The sequence below is a fragment of the Belonocnema kinseyi genome, chromosome 8 (assembly GCF_010883055.1).
Source record: "Belonocnema kinseyi isolate 2016_QV_RU_SX_M_011 chromosome 8, B_treatae_v1, whole genome shotgun sequence".
NCBI lineage: Eukaryota > Metazoa > Arthropoda > Insecta > Hymenoptera > Cynipidae > Belonocnema > Belonocnema kinseyi.
Genome location: NC_046664.1, coordinates 88,679,441 through 88,703,036, shown reverse-complemented (window position 1 = coordinate 88,703,036; position 23,596 = coordinate 88,679,441). Strand labels below are relative to the sequence as shown.

The 23,596-nt window shown below is 31.4% G+C and overlaps 1 protein-coding gene and 1 long non-coding RNA gene across 4 annotated transcripts in view; both read left to right on the top strand.

Annotated features, from left to right (window-relative positions):
* LOC117178909 (limbic system-associated membrane protein-like) overlaps positions 1-23,596 on the top strand; it is a 253,765-nt gene that overhangs the window by 81,578 nt on the left and 148,591 nt on the right. The window lies entirely within an intron of this gene.
* LOC117178913 lies at positions 15,260-17,692 on the top strand. 2 transcript variants are annotated; one of them, XR_004467840.1, is made up of 4 exons: positions 15,260-15,449; positions 15,574-15,805; positions 17,254-17,421; positions 17,515-17,692. It is a non-coding gene; the product is annotated as an uncharacterized LOC117178913 (long non-coding RNA). The 2 variants fall into 2 exon arrangements; XR_004467839.1 differs by having other exon boundaries at positions 17,200-17,421.

The window sequence follows — 23,596 nt, the reverse complement described above, 5'->3', positions numbered from 1 at the left end:
CATAATCTGTCGAAAATAATAAACTTTCGAACTTAGCAATTTTGTCCAAATTCCTGATTTACGAGAACAATTTACATAAAGTAACTAAATGTGTAACTCTTCAAACTAAATGTTTTACCTAATCCAAGCGTACACTTACTTTGAGTTTAATATATTCTCGATTCACTCGTTAGCCTCAAGATTTTTTTCCGTGTACTTTAACTTTTCTGAACTGTAGCTTACAAGGATGTCTTTTTCAACGAGTTTCAACTTGGTTTAGCGCAGTGGTTAGCACTTCCGACTGCTAGGCGTTAGATTTAGGTATAGATATATGTAGGTTAGATACCCCGTAGGGTTAGTAATTTTATTTGTAATATAATGTTTTAAAAATAGAATATATGTATTTAATCTAAACAGGACTTTTAATATTTAAAGTAAAAATACTCGCAATCATTTAATATTTATTTTAAAAATGTCTATTGTCTCTCAAAGACTACGTGAAAATAGTTAATGTTTCCTGTGTGCTGAGCGTGTGGAATTTTATATATTAATATGCTCCAATTCTACAGTAAAAAAGAATCAAATGGACCCCCTAACTCAGTGACAGATGCTCTTCATACAATTGAAACACGAATTATTTAAATCTAGTAAAGCAGCAATTAATCTTTTCCGGGCCACGGTCGAAATCCCCGACCAGCTCCTGGCCAGCTCTCGGCCACGCCCCATGGCCGGACGCTGGCCAGCGTAGCGTGACGATGCTGGTCGGATTCCGACCAGAAATCCCGGCCAGCTCGCGACTTAAAGCCGGGCTCTCCAGCCGTAGACTGGCCAGCCCCCAACTTAAATTTCCACCCGGGCTGTAAAGAGAAGAATCAGTAGAAGGGTGTAATTTTTCTTCTCTTAATTTAACCTTATTATTTTGAGTTACTTTTTTCAAGCAAAATTTCGAACATTTAAATAATTTGTCAATTTCTTACCTGCAAAATATTAAACCCTTTTCACTTAAAAGTAACTTATTGCAAAATTTATAAATCTAGAATACAGGCATCAAAAATCCAATACTACAAGTTCTGCAATATAACTTTAGAAGTATTTTATTCTATTATTAAGATAAAAAATCTGATTAAATTGTTCATTTCTTTTTCAATTTAAATTTAAAGCGTAACAATTTTATTATAAGAAATTAATGATTTGATTAAATTTTTACATGCCTTCCCCCCCCCCCCCCCCTTAGATACTAAATATTCATTTTAAAATGTATTTTTTTAAATTTCACAAAAACATGAAATAACAAATTGAGTCCATTAGAAAAAATGGTTACATAATAAGATTTTAAAAAAACTGAATTTCTAAACTACATAAAATATTTTTTTATAGTCAACGGTAACCTATAAGAGTAAAGAAATATGAAGCTAAGAACTTGAGGAACGTATTTGTGATGAATATTATCTTCGCACGTTGCTTACGGTCGCGTGATATGAGTTTTGTACATAATAAAACAGTAACGTTTTATAAAAATTTCAACATATTTTCAGAACCGTTAAGAATAATTTAAAATATAGAGACAATAGCTATTTTCACGATTTATTGTATTTTGACATCAGTTTCTTGTAATATTCTCTTATTTTATTATAGAATAAATTAATATGAGACGTTAACGAAGATTTTGTAAATAATATTACGGAAAATAGTGATCATGATTCATTTTTATTTTAAATCAAAGTTTGAGAAATCGAATTTTATCTATGCTAAAGTGTTCACAAATATATAGAAGTAACATTTTCAGATCACATAATGAATAGTTTAAATAGTTATTTTACGGTCTTATCCTGAAATTAGAATGGAAGTGTTAAAGTATAAAATGTTAAACTCTACTCTTGATTTTTATATTTTTCAAGTCAATAGAAGGGATTTCTGTAAATTTCATAAATTAAAAAAATATTGTTAACATTATTTAACATTTTTTTATTTTAAATTCGTAAATTGGGTAGGTGCGTGAAAAGATTTTTTTTTCTTTTTCATTTACATTTTCTAAGCGAAGTCTTCTAAAAATTTTAAACTGTACTATAGCTTGCTTTCATAGAAGTACTTCACTGGGATGATTTCATGAAACATGTATTATTTATAAGCAAAATAGAAATAGAGTGGGACGGAATGTTATCGATTTTTTGGCGATTCCTGTAAGTGGAAAATACTGGCTTGGAATAAAACATTTAACGTTACTTTTGAAAAATATTATATATTAGCATCCTATTTTGTCATGAGTGGAAGAAGTTTAGACAAAAATTCAATATCCAAATGAATTTCTTTGAAATCAATTGAAGGCAACTTGGGCGATTTGAAAAAACCGTTCCTTTTAGAAAAGAATTTTTTTAAGCTTTTTACATTGTTCGGATGAAGAGTAGCAAAATGAAGTTGATTATTTAAAAAAATCTTTTTTTTCAATTTTTTGTTTATACAATTAATCTATATTAATTTTCTAAAGTTCTTACGATCGTCCTGAAAATCGAAGGGTTTATTAAATCTTCACACTTTGAGGTAGTTTAATGGTTCAAAGTTATATCTACAAATGTGTCTGGACCATATAAAAAAAACAGAAGAAGGTTCATAACAACAAAATATTTTTTGTTATCATATCGATAGCTATAGGTAATATTTATACACTAAAAGGTTGACAAGTTGATTTTAAGTAGTCTAGTTTTAACTTGGTCAGCCGTTTGCGGCTGCAGCTCATACGACGGCGACATGTTCGCGAATATAAATCAATCTGGTATAGCAATAGACGTTTTCTGGCGGCAGCCGTCAGCGTATGAAAATTAAAACGGTATATCATGGAAAATCTGGTTAAAGGAGCGTTTTAAAAGAGCATTATATATCCGAAGCGAGCAAGCATTTCGCTATTCGATAAAAGGAGAATGAAGGAGAAAGAGAAGCGAAAAGTCGTACAAAGTCGTCTTAGAAAACTTGTTCATGTAGGTATAATAATATATTCTTACTATACAAACTTAATATGCTCTTTGGATATATAGAAGGCAGCGCCATCAAATTAAACTAAATAATTACACAAAATTATGTTGCGAATTAACATATTTTATATTAATGGGTTCAGGAAAATACTTTCTCAATCTTATCATAATAACCATAGTCTAACAGAAAGAACCTTGTAAGTACAATTGACCATTGAAGTCCATGTTCCGAAATGCCTCCTCGGGAAAACAAATTCAATAAAAAATTTAACTTAACAGGATTTCCTGTTGGTCAGCAGATAATTGGTTTCAAACCTTTCAGAATTTTCTGCCATATTCTTCTCTGGAGCCATTCTCTTTTACAGCATCTTTAAATGCATAACTTTTCTCTATTGAAGCCAGAAAAGCGATATCATTGGCTTTACTTTCCGTTATAACCGACCGAGAAAAAGAGCCGGAAACTTCCGGCCCGAGGCACGATTTTAGTGCGAGACTGTATATCTTTTGCGAGCTTTTCTCGTTTCGCCAAGGATCAAAAGTTATTTTTCCGAGAATATAAAAGAGTATTCATCCAGTCATCGATAACCGAATCAATAATGGTGTATTTATAGAGAATACTGCACCTTCTAAAGAATCTTTGTACTGAGAAGAATATTGAGGACACTTCATTGCTCTTGCGACGATCTCAAATTGTTATATTCACTTGAATTGCCACTCTGATCTTCTAATATCAAGCTTTACAAAAATTAAGTTCGAAGAATGTCAAGTATATACAAATTATAATATCAAAGTCACAAATTCACATTATCGATTTAATTTTTATAATTGAATCTGATGAATCAGTTCAATATAGTATCTGTCATATTTTGGTGAAGATTGTGATCTGTTCATTATTTCATTAAGCGTATAATAAAGCATTGAACTGACAAATGCATAACAGATATGGATAATATAGTCTATTTTGTTTCCTGTCGTAAATATTACATTCAGAAATAATAATCAGATGATATTTCAAAGTTCCATTATTTTAATTTGCATGGAAACAGCTTCTGTCAGAGTTACTCCAGTTTGACTGGAACACGTAGAACTGTTGGTTTTCTTCAACAGAGATTTGGATGTAATGATTCAATTCACTGATTTGTTTGATATGTTTGATCCATAACTTAATCATTTTTCATTGTTAGATAAATGAATGAAACCGTATATATAACTTGTATTTATAAACTTGACATATATCCAAGATATCTTCAGAGTCAGAAGTCGATCGATCGTAAAACTGTAATAACAGTAAATCGAGAATAAAAAGAGCGGATGAGAACGTCATGAAAACTTTGTGCAGCATCAACATCGAAGTCTCGTTATTCTCTGTATTTTTCAGATACTAAAAGAGATGATGAGGATGCTGATTGCAAATATTATCGAGCCTTTGAGTCGTGCTGTCTAGTTTACTTGACTTTTATCATAATGTCAGATATTGTTTCCTCAAATTAATTCTGAATGATGTATAGTTTTAAACTATAATAACTATATAGTTATAAACTATAGTTTTAAATGCATTTGCCTGGTTAAAAAAAAAAGTAAATAGAACGGTTATATCGCAAAGATCCAACCCCGTCATAAAGATTTATCAATTTTTAAATTAAATGTTTTTGTACTTTAATTTTATAACTAATGTGGTATTTAGAAAGGTGATCAGAAGACATGTTGATAGAGATAACAAAAAATTTAAACACTGCGTGCAGCGTCAATTTCTCGCGGTCATGCACTTACCATTGAGAAACATAAATTACACGTTAAAATGTGAGACTACAATTATGTCACGAAAGAAAGTTATGTGACAAAAATTTGGTTGCCTATTTTAAGATAATATAATTGCTTGGTGGAAATTGTCGGAACTTGAGTTTTTCTTCGAAGTAGTTATGTTCATGAGAGGATACACTTTTTACGCTCACGTATTTTTTCAGAGTATATTGTTTCATATTAAAAATAAAAGTAAAAGTTTAAGGAATGAAATTGGATTTGGGAAATAGGTTTAAGGAACTGCAATGTCTCATTGATACACCCAAGTGTATCTTAATTAAATTAAAATCTCTAAAGAATATTTTTAGGGACTCTTAAAAGACATTTACACGTTTAATTAGATCAACCAATTTTGTCAAGTACGTTTAAAGAGAAGCACTTACGCAATGTTGTACAAATTTATTAAAAGCTTTTAATGCTTTTAATTTTGATATCTGGAGCAAAATCTAATAGAAGAGATTTAATTATCTTTTATTATTTTTCGAAGGCTGGGGAAGAATTTAAAATAAAAAATTTTTGAACAAATCTTAAACTTTCTATAATTCTGTAACTTGTGATCGTGAAATTAATCTTCTATATCTCCATACATTGACGTTGCAATGCGGCGGTAATTAAAATATTTGTATCCGATTGATAGATTTTTTGGAACGTTTTTTTACACGATATCTCACTGGAAAAATTGAAACTAAATTGAATATGTAATACCACCTCCTTAATAACAATAACTTTATAGAGTTTGTCACTGATATAACGTCTTAGAAAAATCTTACGCCTTTTTTTAGTTTTGTGATAAGATAATTTCAAAGGATGCTAAAGGTTTTGAAAGAGAAATTTTCACCCTAAACGGGCTCACGTTGGCGTATTAGAAAAAAGAAAAATATCAATCCAGTTTTCCTTTAGGCAACAAAATTTATTGTACAAAATGTTTACAATATATTTACAATTATGCAACACTTTAAAATAAAAACAAGTTTAATTGTTCAAGAAATCCCCCCTCCCTTTGCCAATGGTACCATAAAAACCGTTGTTCTTATACAATTTCAATATTTGTAGAAAATAGCATCACTGTACATGACTCATGCATCTTTAGTAATAAACGAAGGTCGATTCTTATCTATCTACTTAAACTTTAGCCTGAATATCCAAATAAATTTCCTCGAAAGCGATTGAGGGCGACCTGCTCGCACTGAAAAGACTTACACTTAAGCCATCAAAGCGTTAATAAATAATATGAAAGTACAGATAATTTGAAAAAAACAGTCTTTTAAGTAAAAAAAAATTCAAAGCCATTTTATATATTCTAAAAAAAGGATATTTTTATTTGCATTCTCAAGCACAGAAACGTAAAACGTCAGAACTAGAAATTTTCTTAAATAGAAAGATTGTTAATAGCGTGCTTATATTATTAAAGAATTTTCTGTAAATCTAACCTACTTTCAGATTACAGGGATTATGGAAATTTCCGTAATAGTAGCCCTAGTGAAATACTTTACTAGTCAATATTACGGAAAATTCCGTAATACTGTAATACGGCATGTTTGTCTTTAAATAAATGGTTACAAACGGGCAAACATAAATTTAATTAATTCAAAATTTGAAGCTTAAAGTGATTTAATAATTTCAGTGAAATATTTAATTTAACTTAATTAAAAACTTGGAAAATCGTCAACAAAGATAATTTATTAGAGACAGTCTAATCACAGAGCTACTTTCAAAATTAGAGAATTATAAGTTTGGTTCATTCAAAATTAAATGATTCACAATTGAAAACCTTTAGAGCTTAAACCTTCCATATTGGAAGTCCAATTACCTACATTGAAACATTTTAAGAAAAGTTTTAAAGGTTTGTGACGTTACTTAATTTATTAAATTTCCCTTTCCCCTGAATAACACACTTCACAGAGTAATTTTTCATGATAATTTATACGTCGCAGAAATATTCTCCAAGGTTTCAGTTTAATCCTCAGCAGCCACTCAACTTACTTCCCATAATTAGTAATAATTATTATAATTCTGCTTTATACGAGTACTTGAATCATAATTTAATTAGCATTGCCTGTTAAATATTCATTAATCGCTATAAAGATATATCTAGATGTTCGATATCAAATTAAGTTATCACACAATGAACTAGAAATTTAATAGAAGTTGAGGATTATCTGTATATAGTACTTAAATATATAATGAAACCTCATTATTATAACGTTTCAGTAATTTCCAGATTTATCGGGTATGACAGGGAATATGTTAATTTGTTTATATTTCGCTCATTTAGGAATGAGGGTTGTAATTACTTTCATTAGAGCTGCAAAGCATCTAACGAACCGTTTCTCGTTGCCTTACTGAGGGATTCGAGTTTCATTCGCTTGGGTATGAAAACCATTGGTTTTTTTAAAGGGTCTGCATATGTAATTACATTTGCCATTAATGATGGCTTCGTACAAAGCTGCACCATGCAAGAACGTCAGTCAATTTCAATTACCGAAGACATAATTAAAAGACATAATATTCACGCTTAATTTTACACACATAAAAGCGCTCAAATAGAAGATTATAGCAACAACGAAAAATTTTTATTACTATTTTGTTGATAATAATTATTTTTATTCTTTACTTTTTAGTTTTTTATATTTTTAATATCAATCAGTTTGAGAAGACTTTTTGAACTTTCAATTATAAATTTCCTAGTTGAAAGTTTTTTTGCTTTAATAATTCTTTCATTATGAATTTGCAGGATCGCTTGAACATTTAAGTATATGCGATGAATCAACTGGTATTATTTTTAGGCTATGAAGAACCGTTTGCAAAAGTTTGCAAATCATTTACTTCAAGATTCGGAGAAGTTATTGAAGTGAACAACGACTAAAAATCTAAAGAAATATAGTTAATATGAAAATATTATATTTATCGATTTTTCTTTAAATTATTGAATATATTTTCATTTGTGAAATCAAAATGCTTGCTCAGCCAGCAGTTTGACGTCATTTATTTCAGAAAAGGTCCATAATCATTAGTAATCACTTCAGTTCCAGAGAATATTAAAGTCAGAGTGTCGAATTGCAGAACCTTAAAATAAGGCAATTTAGCAATGGCACTAAGCAGCTTAGTATTCAACAATCCTTATAAGTGGCTCCAGTTTCTCATTTCCAGACGATGTAAATTAGACATTTCATTACAATAAATTTTCTTTAAACTTTTCGCGCAAAAAGATTTTCTCTAAAAGATTTCTAAGGAGCATTGAGGTATTAGGCGAAACTAAATTTTTTTATTTTGTTTACGTAATCATGAGTATTATAATTTCTGTTGGTGTTATTTTTCAAGATAATAGGCTATTTAACCTAATGAAAAACTCCTTACATATGAGAGGTAAGCGAACAAAACACGATAAATCCACTTATTGGCAAAAATCAGTTTTACATAGTTTTTGCTATTTTAGGGCTCGAAAATTATTATTCATTATTTTCGATTGGTTTACGGCAAATTGTAACTTTTAAAATATTCTAACTAAATTTCTTTATTTTGTATTTGAGTGTCTAAAATGTTTTAAAAATGCATACATTGATACTTATGGATTTGACAATAATCGTTAATATTCGATAGCCAGTCAGTTATCTACCTCTATATAATTCTATTTGACTTCGAATGAATTTACCATGTTTTGTTCGCATACTCCTCATTTTATGACTCACAGAAATGTTTTAGAATAAAGTACATTCCGCCGATCTGGAGAGGTTCAGTCATTTTCTGTGTTGTAATAAGCTGAGTTTACCAACTGTCAAATGAATATGGAATTGAGGTTCATTTCACAGTACGGCACAGCTTGTTAAATTTGGCTTTTCAGTTCGGAAGTTCTAGATGACCAGATCGTATTGAGTTTTGTGTGGTTCACCTGATCCTCTCTCAGGTATTCACAAATTTTAAATTGCAATCAGTCATTAAATGTTTGCTTTCATCATAAATGGATTGTTACAAATATAAATGTAAGATCCTAATCTCTGGGAAATTACCAAATTTCTTAGTAATGTAATTCCTACTGTTTCTCGTGGAATAAATAAAGAAATAATAAGAAACGAAATACGTTTGTAAGAGGAGGCACGCACGCGAGTATCGACAATTGCAGAACTATACATTTGTACAATCTACATACATCTAGTCACGTGACCGCAGATTGGAGGTTTACTTGTCAAATCATAGTTGTCGCAGAAACGCGATGCTATCTTCTATGTAGCTATCAAATTTATCTCAATTTTATGCCATATTTTTTGTCACGAATCAGAACTCAGAGTAAGGAATAATATGTTTTGGAATTTGATCAAAATCAAAAGTAAAAAAGAGCATCGCTTTTTCAGAAAAATAAAATGTATAAACAATACATCCTACGTCCTATATATATCGTATTATTATACTATTTTTCATAGTGCATCTATTGAAACTTTGAGTTTCGATACCTGTAGAGCGGGTTGAAACACGGCGTGTGCATCTCTACACTGAAAAAAAATTGTTCTTGAATCAAGTAAATGTGACTTGATTCAAGTCAATCGCAGGTAAGAATGGGGACGATAGAATATAAGTTTGTTCCAAATAAATACTTGCTACCGTATGCTTGAAACAAGTGTACATTTTCTTAATCTGAGAAAATGTAGTCTTAGATAGAATATCGCATTTTATTATTCTGAAACTTTATTGTGCTACTTCATACATAGATGTATTCAAATGCAGAACATAGTTCACTTCCAAGGAATCATTTCTGATGCACTTCAAGAATATATTTTCTTAATATAAGAATATGAAGGATCGGATCAATAGAATGAGCCTCAACTGAAAACTATTTCTAAATAAAAAAAAAAATTATTTTCGAAATTATTATTATATAATCTTCATTTTTTAAATGATTAAAACACGTAATTCTCGCACACTGTTACTTACAAATATAATCGCACGCTTAATCCTTTTGAAAAATCGTAATCCACGAGGATTCGAACGCTACCTAAACTACTTAAACTAGTGTCCTAACCGCGCGCTCTACCGACTTCGCTATCGAAGCACTTGGATCTCTCTGACAAAATCCTGAGTAAGAATTTCAAGGCAGTGTCGTACGAAGTCGTATGGTGCGCCTCAAACATTTTCACACAAAACGTTGTGGAACTCAATGTTTCTTTTAAGAAAACATCTTTCTGATGATACTTGAAAATTATCGAGAGACTTTAATATACCATTTTTTATTTATAAAAATTTTAGAATCGAATTTTACTTATTTCAAAAAAGACAATAAACAAAAATTCTCCATAAAATGCGCACTTTTCAATTTATCCAACTCTTTTATTGTATATAATACTCTCTTACTCGATTTTTAATGAAAAATAAAATTTCCTAAACAATAATATAAAATATGTGAAAAAGCGAAGTAAGTTTCACTTATTTAACAAGGGACTTAAACTTGTTGTTTCTAAATATTTAAAACGCTTAAAAATGACCCAAAGGTAATGAATAATAAAGACAAGTTGCATGTACAAAAATTCTTTAATAACATCAGTGAAAAAAAATAATGTTCTGCTATACGAAAATTTACATAAACCACAAAGTTTTTAATTTATCGAATGCTTTGATCATACATTGTTAACTAAGATTTGAATATGGACTTTCTTTCCTAAAACAACAATTTAAAATATGCAAAAAATAATTGTACTTCACTTATTTTACAAAGGGCTCAAAACTTTTTTCTTTCAAAATGTAATCCGCTTAAAAACGATATGAAGCTAATAAAAAATGAATAACTTTTAAGTTGAAAAACGCTTTAATATCCTCAGTGACAAAAAACTATTTTCTGATTTTTAAAAACCTCTGTAAAGCACACAGTTTTCGATTTATTTAATTCTTTTATGGTACTTTTTAATTCAGTTTGTAATTTAAAATAACAATTCCAAACAAAAATAATTTAAAATATGTAAAAAAGAATTGATCGCTAGTTTAAGTATTACCACTTTAAAAAAGTGCTCGATATTTTATTTTTATTTCAAGTATAAAATACTTCGAAATCAGAAGAAAAAAAGAATTCTGTAAAGAAACGTTTGGTGCAAGAACTTGCAGGTTAAAAGTGATAGGGTGTCACGGGGGTCGTATGGAAAATATTTATTTGCTTCCTCCTTGCATTCTCAATTCTTTTATTTGAAAAATTCTAATTGTAAATTTAAAAAAATTTTTAAAGCTTATAAATTTGTTTTATGCTGTCATATATTTATTTTTTATTATTTACAAAAATGTTTCACAATTAAAAAATTTTGAAATGAATTAATTTTAAGTAGATTAATACATACAAATAATCAGCGAAAAAATTATAGACGCAGTACATTTATAACCTTTTAATAATTTTAGGAATGAAATTACTTTTGAGTCTTGCATAATTATTTCAAAATTAATAACACTTTTTTTAAATTCATTTGAAAATGTTTAATTCTTACCCACAAAAACTTACCGACGCAATAAACTTATAATTTTTCAAATAGTTTTATGAGTGATTTCATTTGAGTGTCAGTGTAAAGTTTGTAGTTTATCAAAGTTGCAAATTCTTATCTACATTTGCATAAACAAAATTGATTATGTGCACCAATGTTTTCAATTTTATAAATATTTTTGAATTTCAAAATAATTGTTTGCGGCGAAGAGAACCAACTTCATATCATGTCAACTTAATACGATACTTTTCCAGTAAGAAGTAAATTAATTTAGACCAATATATTTCAATTTTTATAATGTGTGTGCGATGTCTATTGTATCAAGTCTACAGTTTTTATATTGAAAAGACTGATGTGATTCTATTTCGATGACATAGGTATCTTCAAAGTAAATCTGACATTCGTTTTAAATAAATAATTATTTGAAGCAAAATATTCAAGCATTATTTTAAGAGAAATTATTTCTTCGCTGAATACATTCATTTTCTCGTCCCAAGAACATGAACATTGTTTCGATTAAAATAATAGTAAAAATAAGTATATGAATTTACTTGGATCAAAAATTTTGTTAGAGTTTCAGTTACTTATCATGAGAATATAATATTCTTAATTCAATATTTTATTAAACTTCACGCAAATAAGTATAATGAAACAAATTAACTCAATAGTTTTTTGCTTAGAGTAAATATATTCTTGATTCAAATAGTTATCCTGATTCTATTATTTTCTTGATTCAAGAAAATTGGTCCTTTGTAAAAAGAAAATACTTGCTTCTTTCAAGTAAAATCAACCAAGTAAATTAGCCTACTTGATTCAATGCAAATTTTTTTACATTGTAGGGTTAAAACGTTTTGTCTTCGAGTTTCGGTACGTGTAGAGCGGGCTGAAACACTGTGTTTACATCCCTAGGGTTGAAACGTTTTTTTCAGCCCCAGAGTAGGCACGTAAGTAGGTAGGGTCTACAGATACATCAACTTGAATTTTCAATAGATTTGTTACGAAAAATAATATGCATTACTAGGAATGTAACACAAGGATCGCAACTCGTGTGAAGGCAGCCCTCGCTTCGCTCGGGCAGCAAACTTTGCGCTCGTTGCAATCGCTGTGTTTCATCCCTTGTAATGCAACACACTATTCTATCCATTATCGCAATAAGAAATTTTAGTGAATATCTGCATAATTTCATATTTATAAAAAATTGTAAAGATTATATGAGGATATTAATGAATTGATATTTTTCCTAGGCTTTCTAAATAGGATAAAAGCACTAAGAGGAATTACAAAAATTTCTATTTCTTCAATATACTTTCTTAGAAATAAACGATAACTATTGCAACGTGACAATTGTTTTCTGGGATAAAATGCAAATTAAATTTAATTTCTTTATGTACTTCTATCTAATTTGATATCGAGGTACAAATGTAATAATTATAAAAAAGAAAAAGTTTGATTCTGTCCAGACATTGTAGGAGTAAGCTTTAGATATCAACCGAATTTGTGGCTAATGATTTTTTTATTTTACCAGTGTAACATTAATTAAAAATAATTAAGGAAATTATGATTTTCGTTCGTGATTCAGAGTACCTATATTATTTTAATATTGATTTTATTTTTGTTATAATTCACTATTTATCATTAAAAACAATTGCTGATCCTCGATAATTATTGGTGCATCCTCGATAATTAGTGCTTTGGCCCCATTTCTTTAGGGATCTATATCCAGAGCTGCAGATATTTTCCAGAACTTTCCATGGATGTTATACAAATAATTCTTGGCTTACGCGCGTGAGTTATCGTTCTTCAAATAATTAAAAAGTAGTGGAAGTTTCTACAAATATTTATCTACTTTTTTGTGTTAAAGAAAGAAATTGGAGACATTTTTATAATATTTCTCAAATATTATTTTTACATTTTCAAGTATCAAATCACACTATGAGAGTAAAAAAAAGTCCAATTTCCACTGATAAGAAAAATGCATCATAAATCATTATGTAATATTCCTGAAATGTTAAAAAGATTGTAGCATACTCAGGAATATTCTTAAAAATTCTACAATCTGAAAAAATTAAAACTTATTAAGTAGTTTAATTAAGAGTAAATGTTCTTTAAACTTGTAAAATATTCTGGAATTTTAAAGATATATGGATCATTTAACAATAATTTTGGGATTCTAGTTCCACGCTAACTTCATAGCCGTGATACTTGGAATATTACGTTAAATATTTCTATAATATATGGTGTCCGAAACTCTCAAAATATTTTGAAAAAAATTCGACTAAACGTTTTTTTTTATTAAGAATTATTTCATTTGAAAATATTATGCATTAATGAAGTGCCTTGTCCCCTGGTCCAAATTAAAGACATCGAATAGTTTTCCTTGACGTTATAGTGTAATTATATCAAAAACTATTTCGATCTCTTAAAAAATTTACTTCAAGTAATTTAAATTCTTTAAATACTTTTGTACAGGTATTTTTATGCTTGTTACCGAAATTCACAACACCTACGCCCATTGCAATTTTCTCACGTATATTTGTTCAATAAAACAATAGAATATCTATTCGTGGTATCCAGATTCCTTTTCAAAAGTGTGGAGAAACGATTCCAGAATTTTCCGAACGCATTAAAATAGAATGGTCATCAAAACATGATAATTAATATTTCTTTCAATAATTATTATTTACTACACTTCAAACCTGGACAAAAATTAGGATTCTCATTATTTTATTAAAATCTTTTAATAACACGAAGATTATTTCAGAAATATTGTATAAATTAAACTGCGTTCACTCCCAATTATTTTCATCGCTATACTTTATTAACATTCTATAAAAAATTTACATAAATTTTTGTTTTTTACGCAAATTTTGAGTTACACAGAACTTGTAAATACATCTTCAAACATGTTATGTATAATATTTGTAAAAAAAAACAATTTCCAGAATTTATTAAATGTATTAAAAATACCTCAAGTTACCGAAGCACATCACAAAGCGCAGATAAGTAATTGAAACTAAACTCCTGCAGGTTTTATTTGGTACTAATTCCCTTATTACACTTTAAATAGAATTTCTAAAAACCCTATTACAAAAATATATTATAGTAAACATCTTCAAAAATAAAAAGTTCCTAAACTTTCTTGAAGTTCAAGATTCTAGTTGATAATATAAAATAAAAAAATATAGAGTTATAAGTGGCTATGAAAAATGCTTAGTTATTACATATAATCTATGTGTATAGTCCAGGAAGATTAAAGATAAGATCTCGAATATTCTCTCTCATGGTGGAAGGTTTCGAAGATTAAAACATTAAAAGTGAAAAAAATGTGGAAACTTCGAAAGAGACTTATCTTTAATTCAATTCATACCCGTGTAGGAATCCAATCAGGGATCCGGCTGGGTCCAGGCCGGATAGCCCCGGTTTAGGCCGGACGCTGGTCGGGCAATCCGGCCGGGATCCGGCTAAAAACGTCACGGTAAACTGGTCTCATCCCGGCTTCAATGGCGGCCGGAATCAGGTCGGATAATCCGGTCATAAAGCGATTTAAAAATGTCGCTTCAGGCGAGAAAATGGTAATTTGTTTTGTCTTTCAAGGCTCATCGTAAATATTACGGTGAACTTTAAAAGTCAAATCAAGTGAACCAATTCTGGCAAGAAAATTGGAGTAGAATTTTAATCCCTGATGATAGAATCTCGTAGCAATTAGGAAACCACGTGGTGATTTAAGGTTAGGAAGGAAGAGAGGAAAAACTGTATACACAACAGTATATTTGAATTAAAAATATAATTATTCGCGCAATAAGTAGGGTTTTCAAACTAATTACTAAAATAAGTCTGATTTTAATCACGAGCTTCGAGGCGCTATATATGGCGGTAAATTTGAAAATGTACAGGCTAAGCATTGTTTGATAATAGAGAAGTTTTTATAAATTACCCGTGCAGAAATCGCCCTATATTTTTCCAGTTACCGATTTGGCCCTGATGGTTTAAAATCTTCGGTCCCAGATCGGTATAATTCCATGGCCTAGACCCGAGCCAGACCGGTTCAGGTATTGCAACGCCACCTATTTCGAATTTAAGGAAATAGCCTTGCTGTCAAATGAAGTGTCTTATTTTTGATGAAATTCATGGTTATTATCTGATTTAAGTGTATAATACAATAAACAATATGCCAAAAAGCCTAGTACACCACGAGGTATTTGAAAGCATCGCATGTTAGCTGCTTTAGACAATTTTTGTGATCTGAACAAGGGTAAGTAAACTGCTAAATCGTATTGAATATTCATCTTGAATCGAAAGCTAGCCTCAACATTGAAATTCACTTTTAAATTTTTTGTAAATTATGTGTTTTTAAATACTTTGAGTTTCCATTACAGTTGTACAATTTAGAAAAATTATATACATATAAGCCCATGTTATTGATTTTATACTGAAAATTATGGAGCTATTGATGCAGATGATGAAGAAAAATGAAAGTTTCAGGAATTTTAGAAGATTAAAATATTGATGAAATCGAGAATCGTGATGAACTGATGGATCATGAGTATTTAATTTCTACACATGAGGATTCTGATGCTTTTCAGGTTCCAAATGTCAATGCAGATTTAAGTAAGAATTTCTCATAAGCTCTAACCTCACAATTAAATCTTTTTATTTTATTACTACTAGTGGAAGCAAAAATGATTATAAACATATTAGATTTATCCATGGTAGATAATTAGCAACGTCTTTTTTATACAGATTGATTAGGGGTGTTGAAACCAAGTTCTTACCTCAAAATTCGATTTCCTCGTTTTAATTGTACTTCTTTCAGTAATTGAAACGTGCCTATAGAATGAATTTTTTTAGTTTGAATGCCTTTTTCTTAATATTGAAAATTCTAAATATAACCTCGAAATGCAATCTTCATTTTACGAAAAAATGATAAAATCATACATTTTTTCGCTGGTTATGCATTAGGATGGTCCAAAAAATGCTTTTCAAGCTACGGAGCAAAACACCCTGCCCCCGCAAAGTTTCAATTTCTGGAGAAAGAAAATCCGTAATTTTGTTTCCAAATACGAATATTAACACGTGTCATCGGGTGCAAAAAATTCCATTGGATAACCATGGGGAAATTTTGAATTTTCGAAAAATTAAACTCATGTTCCAGGGTTTCGTCGAAACGTGTAAAAATTCGTAGGGATTGAAGAGGAGTGTCTGTATTTCCAACCCATTCTCACACTCCTTGCAGAGCCCCAAATATGAACAAAAATAAAAAGAACTTCATTTTCACGAAGGAAAGGGCAAGGGTGGATTGAAATGAAAAGTTATTAGTATGATTTTCTTTCGTAGACATAATTTTTTAATCCCTAGAAAGTTTAGCAGGTTTCGACGAAACCTTGGAACATGAGTTCAATTTTTTGAAAACTCAAAATTTCCTTATGTTAATTAAATAAGATTTGGAAGTGTGAGGTGGCACGTGTTATTATTCGAATTTAAAAGAAAAAAAATTATGGATTTCCTTTCGCCGGAAATAGAAACTTTTTGGTGGGGGGAGTCTTGTCCTCTAGTGTGAAAAAATGTTGTGATACATTTTTGGATCACCGTCGTATGCATATTTCTATCTAAAAAGTGAATTGTGCTATAGTGCGAATCAATATTTAATTACAAAATATTCATAAAGTTAAATGAAGAAACAGAATTTTGAGAATAGAACTTTGATCCAACACTCTTAACTAATAAATGTAAGCACACGCGCTCGAAAAAAGAACAATACCGTGAAACTCTTCAATAGCGACGAATTTGGGGCTGACAGTGAGTAGTGACTACCTCATTATAGCCCGCTACGCTTTTGCTTGTTTACGCGTGAATGCTCGCCTGAGTGACAACCGCAGATACCGCGCATCCCGCACAGCTCCTGTTAGACTTACCTGCGGCGCGGCGTCGATTCTCGGAAGGGCTATAGAAGGGAGGGCTATTGAAGGGTTTCGCTTTTATAATACAAAAAATTACACTCCTAGGTTCAGAGGATAATAACAAATCATTAGATTCAAGCGAACTAAATTTTGATTTAGCGAATTCAGAATAGTCAAATTCTGATTTAACGGATTCATTAGAAGAGTAAATTGATGTCGTAGAAGAATTACTTGAAGATGAACCTGATGAAATGAAACAGCTGCGTATTTTAGCTGTAAACAAAATGTTGGATCAGAACACTGTTGATGTAATACTTCAAATTTTAGGTACAAATTTAATCTTTTGTATAATTGATACTTGACTTAAAATTATATTCATTTTATATACAGACTAATATTTAATAATAAATTATTTTTTAGGTTGCTTGTACAACGTACACTGTCCATACGGAAAAAGCATTGATGCACATCAGAGCAATAATTGAAAATGTTAAGGACCGTGGCAGACATAGTAAAGAACGAAGTTAAAAAGAATAACAAATGTATTGGGTTTTTAATCATATTTGCGCTAATATTTGGCAACTGGACAAAAAATATAGTTCAATTCACTCATTTTCCTTGTTATCAAATTCTGATTACAAATAAAATTATAATAAATGATTAATTTCAAAAAAGGCTCTTAACGGGAAATTGTTCAGGGCCAGGTCGGGTACTGATCGGGCGGCCAGATCGGGCACCAGATCTGGCTCCGATCAAGTCGTGTGTTTCACCAGTGATCAGGCCCAGGTCGGATTGCCAGATCTGGGCTAGATTTAGTATGGTATGGGCCCGATCTGGGCCATCGAAAAAATTCTACACGGGTTGTAACATTTCTGCTGCTGCACATAGCAGAATCAATAATAGTTTAATTTAAAAAGTTAAATCATTTGAAGAAAATCTAATGTTTTTTTTTAAGAATTCAAAAAAGCTCAATCCTGTTTCATTGATCTAATAAATTTTAAAATTTTAATTTTCAAATAATAATACATCTAGCATCCATAATTACGTTTTTGATAATATCATGGCTCTTAAAAAATGAATTGTTTCTACAAAACCATTAACCTGGCCAGTGCCCGGCCAGCTTCCGACCATGGTATATAACCAGGATTGGTTTGGCCAGTAACCGGCTGGCTCCTGCTTCGTGATTTGAGAAAAATGTTGCCCGGCTGGCTCTTGCCCGGTTCCTGTCCGTGAAACTCAGCCAGGGGTGGCCCGGCCGGGATCCGACCAGAAGCCTTGTTGTATTAGGGCCAACCGGAGAAATTTCTAAGCGGGTATGCATAATAAAAATCAGATTTGAATTTTGCAAAATATGCTGCCTTTTTAATATAACCGCATCTGTCAAATTATATTTATTTTATTTTGGCTCATTTAAATAAAAGCCAGTCTATTCGAAAATCTCTCTTTACTTATTTCGGTTACACAAATAGAAAATTAGTTTAATAAATGGGTAATGGTATCATGTTCATTTGTGTACTTATCTGCTAATAAACTTCCTTTCATCTTTAAAGTTTTCAAGAAATTTCGCCCAATCTACATCCGAGGCGTGTACATCTTTAGTAGAGCTAGAATATCAAAGACTAGAAGTTTCGTCTTTAAACGAAGATCTTGGCGCCTTCTTCTCTACAAAATTAAGTAACTTTATATGCTTACTTTCGACGTATTTATGAAAGCTTTAATCACCAGCTATAAGACGGGTATGCTTCTCTTTTGATAACATCGAGATTGCTAGCAGTTTTCATTAAAACTTTAATCTATATATCTCTATGCGATGATTATAGTCTCCGTCATTCGCACTGCATTTCCTGAATACGTATAATATAATGTCATATTACTCGAACGGAAATACTATAATAATTATTGGTTGTCCTAAATAGTTCGCTTTCACGACCTGATTGCGAGGAATCTTAACAAAGGATAAATCTATATTGTTGCAATTAACTTCACAGGTAGTTTACAAAATTAAGAACGTAATATGGGCTTTAATTGATTAAAGCATTTACTAATGCACATTCCATCGTAAGTGAGATAATTACCATCTGTTAGCTCGGTGCATTTCCCCTGTGTGTAATCAATCTTATCAACAATGTTGGCTATTCGCTTATAATATCTGGTCAAACTGTTTCCGAACTGAACCTTGGTAAATGAAACTACTAATTTCGATTTAACATTTCTACTGGTACGATGGTTTGAAAAGACATACAAGGTACGGTGGGGTCGCATCCGACCCGTCCTACCATTAATGGGGTTTTAGGCAACCGAAATTGCACAATAAGAATTTAAATAATTCATAATCTTTATTAGTATTTTTGCAGTATCATAAGATTGTAACTACTTGAAAAACTGTAGGAAATCAGTATGAAAAAATATCTCCAAAAACATTTCAAGCATGTGACGAATAAGTGCCAAATGAGAAATTGTAGGCAGAAAGCACCAGTCATTCTGAAGAGAAAGAAAACGCAAAATATTCACTCATTTCTACTAAGAAAGAATTAGTACAAAATTATTTTGCACGAAATAACTTTTTTCCACAAAAGTAAATCCTTATCCAATAAAAAATAACCATTATAACACGATTAACTGTACTGACAATAGTAAATCAGATTAAATTTCTCATCAAATTCTCATCGAATTCGAATCCCGGCACCTTCTACGGTACTGACAGGTAGGGTACCTGGACATTAAAAACCACTTTGAATTGGTGGGTGGCAAGGGGAATGGTACAATCGGCGCTCGGGTCGGATCCGACCCCCACCGTACCAGTAAAGGTTTGATAAAACTCAAAACGAACAAATACAAATCGCTATATATTTAGTTTTTAATCAAAATCTTGCACTATGACAGTTCATCTTAAAAGTGATATAAGAATATAAAGTGTAACTTCGCGGAAAATCTGAATGATACCTCTTTGTCAATTTCTTGAAAACGTCCTTTTGGCCGATAATTAAAAGTAATTTACTGAAGGGGAGAAAAGTGCTGATTTGGCGCTAGTAATTCCCATAAGGAAAGTGCTTTCACGCGTTTTTTGTACGATAACGAACGATCCGACGGTCGCGGCAGTTAGAAGCAAGATTGGCTTGCACGGCAGAGAAACTCCGAGTCGGAAGCTCGTTATATGCAGCACGCAAACACACGACTCGAAATTATCTTCGTAATTAACTGCACTTCTTAACATAACGCATGGCGTGCCAACAGCGGCTAGACGTGGCAAAATACGTATTTGGCGAAATCTACAAAGACGATACGTAACTTGATACTACTGAGCACTATCCCCAGAGGCGCCTCTCTACTGGGGGTTTTACACTTTATAGTTGCCTATAGATAACTTTCCTATATCACAATCGAAGCACCCAAACAAGAAAGGTCATATCTGATACTGTTATGAGAGAAGATTACTATTAGGACAAAAAGCACCTCTCTTATGCCATTAAATTAGTCGTTCAAATACCCCCGCCCGTAATTTCACTCTTATACCCCCCCTTTTTTTTGTCCACAATTCCGTGCTACCCCTCCCGAAACTTCCCCCTGTCACTTCACCTACTTCCACTCACCACCCACATGTCACGGAAGAACGGACATCTGACCGACTCTAATTGGGTTTCTGCACAGGGAAACGGGACCCCAAGAAGACAACAAAAATGCAGTTTAAATTTTTGGTTGATTTTGAACCAATCTATTGAGATTATTAAATCTTCAAAAACGGAAAAATTAATAATAAACAAAGTTAATGCATTTCTAAAATTGCTAACATTAAAATTAATTCTTCTTTCAAAAAATCATGAGTTTAGTTTCTCTATATAAATTTTTTTTATTTTCAATTAATCAGTAATATAATTTATCAGGAATAATTTTATGCAAAATAGGCATGAGCGAGATTCACTATTAAAAAGAGATTCCCAAACTATCTCACTTTTTGTCTGATTAGAGACAAAAATAACTAAAAAGGAAAAAGAGGGAGATACTACTAGGGAACTAACATGTTTCGAGGTCAGTTTAGACCTCATCAGGGATTATTTATATGATAAACTAAAGGTATGAAAAATGGATATACCTGAAAGAAAATATTTCTATGGACATTTATTAAAAATTAATTAATTACAATATAATATATGTATATATTCAGTGAGAAAATGATTATTCTAGAAAAGGATTCATTTTACTTTAAAGGACAAGAAAGTTACTTTAACGAATTAATAAATCTATCACATAAGTTGTTGCATCTTCAGAGTTTTCTTTTTAAATTAATAGTTTTATTACCTTCTCTCTATTTTTAATAGTCAAATTTAAGAGACATTTAAAAAAATTATTGTATGAAAAGGTTTACTCTCTGTATAGATTTGCATCTTAAAGATGCTTTTTGAAACATTTTGTAATAACTGAATCTTTAGTTTTGAAATCGTTTTTTATTTATCACTTAGTTGGTGATAGGATATTGACCAAGTATATCAGACTTGAAAATTTGTTTAAGGCGAATAAAAGGGCGACATTTTAGAGAACTCCCACTTTTCTTTGTAAAAAAAAACTGTACATTGCTTTTAATCCGGGATCCTTTTTCAAGATTTTTCTTCCAAATTGAAAATAATGCAAGATAGCCAACGAAAATCATTCGACGTTTTAGATTTCAAATTTCGCAATTTTCTTCGATTTATTTACAATTATTTAGTTTACTCGAAGCTGAGATGCTAAAGAAGCAATTGGGAAATATGAAATCTTAAGGGCCATGTGATACTTTGTCATATGCAAAAATCAGACCCTTAAATTCAAGATAGAAAAAGGAGGTACCTTTTGATTTCTTACCTGGTATAATCATATTTTGCACCTTTTGTAGATTGTCGGTCTAATTCTCAACTAATTTCAATAAAACTTCGTAGCTGAATGACTAGACATTTAAAAATGAAATTTAGCGTGATTGTAGGTTATCTCATTAAAAATAGTGAAATTCAATTTTCGATCCGTGCTCCCCTTTGCATCCTAATTCATTGAACCAATTAGTACCTAAATTAAGTACGAAATTAAGATAAAACTTGTAAGAATTTTAAGCATCAATTTTTACATTTTTAATCAGAGAAGGTATTAGATTTGGTTTATTTCATATTATACTAAAGTTGTCCTAAATTCACCAGTTGTATGTCAGGAACATTTTCTTTTAATTTATAAATATTATAAGTACAGGAATAAGTATTCGAGAAACAAAATGTTATTTTACGTATAGGTAAAATACTATATAGGCTTTCAGTAAAATTGAATGATTAAAACAGAACATTAATGTTAGAAAATTCAAAATAAATGTATTGGAAAATGTATTATACCTGGTTTGCAACTCTATGTGCTGTACCCAGAATAATCCTGTTGTGAAGACATTCAAGACTCAATATTCCGCGACCCCCTTGACGGCGTGAGATGTACAGTCGCGGAACGGAAGACTTAAGATGCATGCTTTTGTTCATGTGCATAACCTTTCTTGTCCCGATATCAAGAGATCTGAGCTCGTTCTTCCTCCATGGAACTACTCCAAATGAATAGAGTAGTACCGGGACGGCAAGGATGTTCGTTGCAGATACTTTGTTCCTCACCGACAGGTCGGAAGACCAAATCTGTCGGATGAGAGGTTTGTATCTGCTTCGGAGAGTATCCTTTATAGATGTCACATCCTGAATGCGGCTCTGTGGCACGCCCAGGTATGTATAAGTCTCTCCAGCGCAAAGGTGTCGTATGGCGCTTCTATCAACGAGCTCAGGATCTTCAGGGATGCCATTAAGTTTTCCTCGCTTCAAATAAACCTTGGCGCATTTCTCTAACCCAAATTCCATTCCAATTTCCTTAGTACATCGTTCGACAATCCCCAGAGCTAGATGCAGTTGCTCTCTGTTTTTAGCATAGATCTTAAGATCGTCCATGTAAAATACATGAGTGTCGCCCAACTATGCACCCAACTATTTGCGGATGAACCTTTAAGATTTCCAAAAGACAGATGATAAGTCTATGGGATGTAGAATCGAAAGCTTTCCGATAAACAATCCAGGCCATCGATAGGTCACGCTGGTAGAATGCTGCATCTTTGCAGACACATCTATCGATGAGCATGTTCTCCCGACATCCGGCTACGCCTTTCTTTGAGCCTTGTTGTTCATACATTTCTTGCTACACAGGTTCAATTGCCCGAACAATCCTATCATTTAGGATAGCTGTGAATATCTTATAAAGCTTGTTCAGACAAGTTATTGGCCTGTAGTTCTTCGGGTCAGCTAAGTTGCCTATTTTCGGCAGGAGTATTGTGCGCCCTTCCACCAACCACTCTGGTATCGGCTCTTCCGACTTCAAATATGAGGTGAAAATACGGGCTAAATGCTGATGGGTTGAGGAAAACTTCTTCCACCAGAAGGTTTTGATACAATCTGGTCTCGGTGCGGAATAGTTCTTCATCCCTCTTAATACTTTTTTCACCTCCTCGGTAGTGATGGGT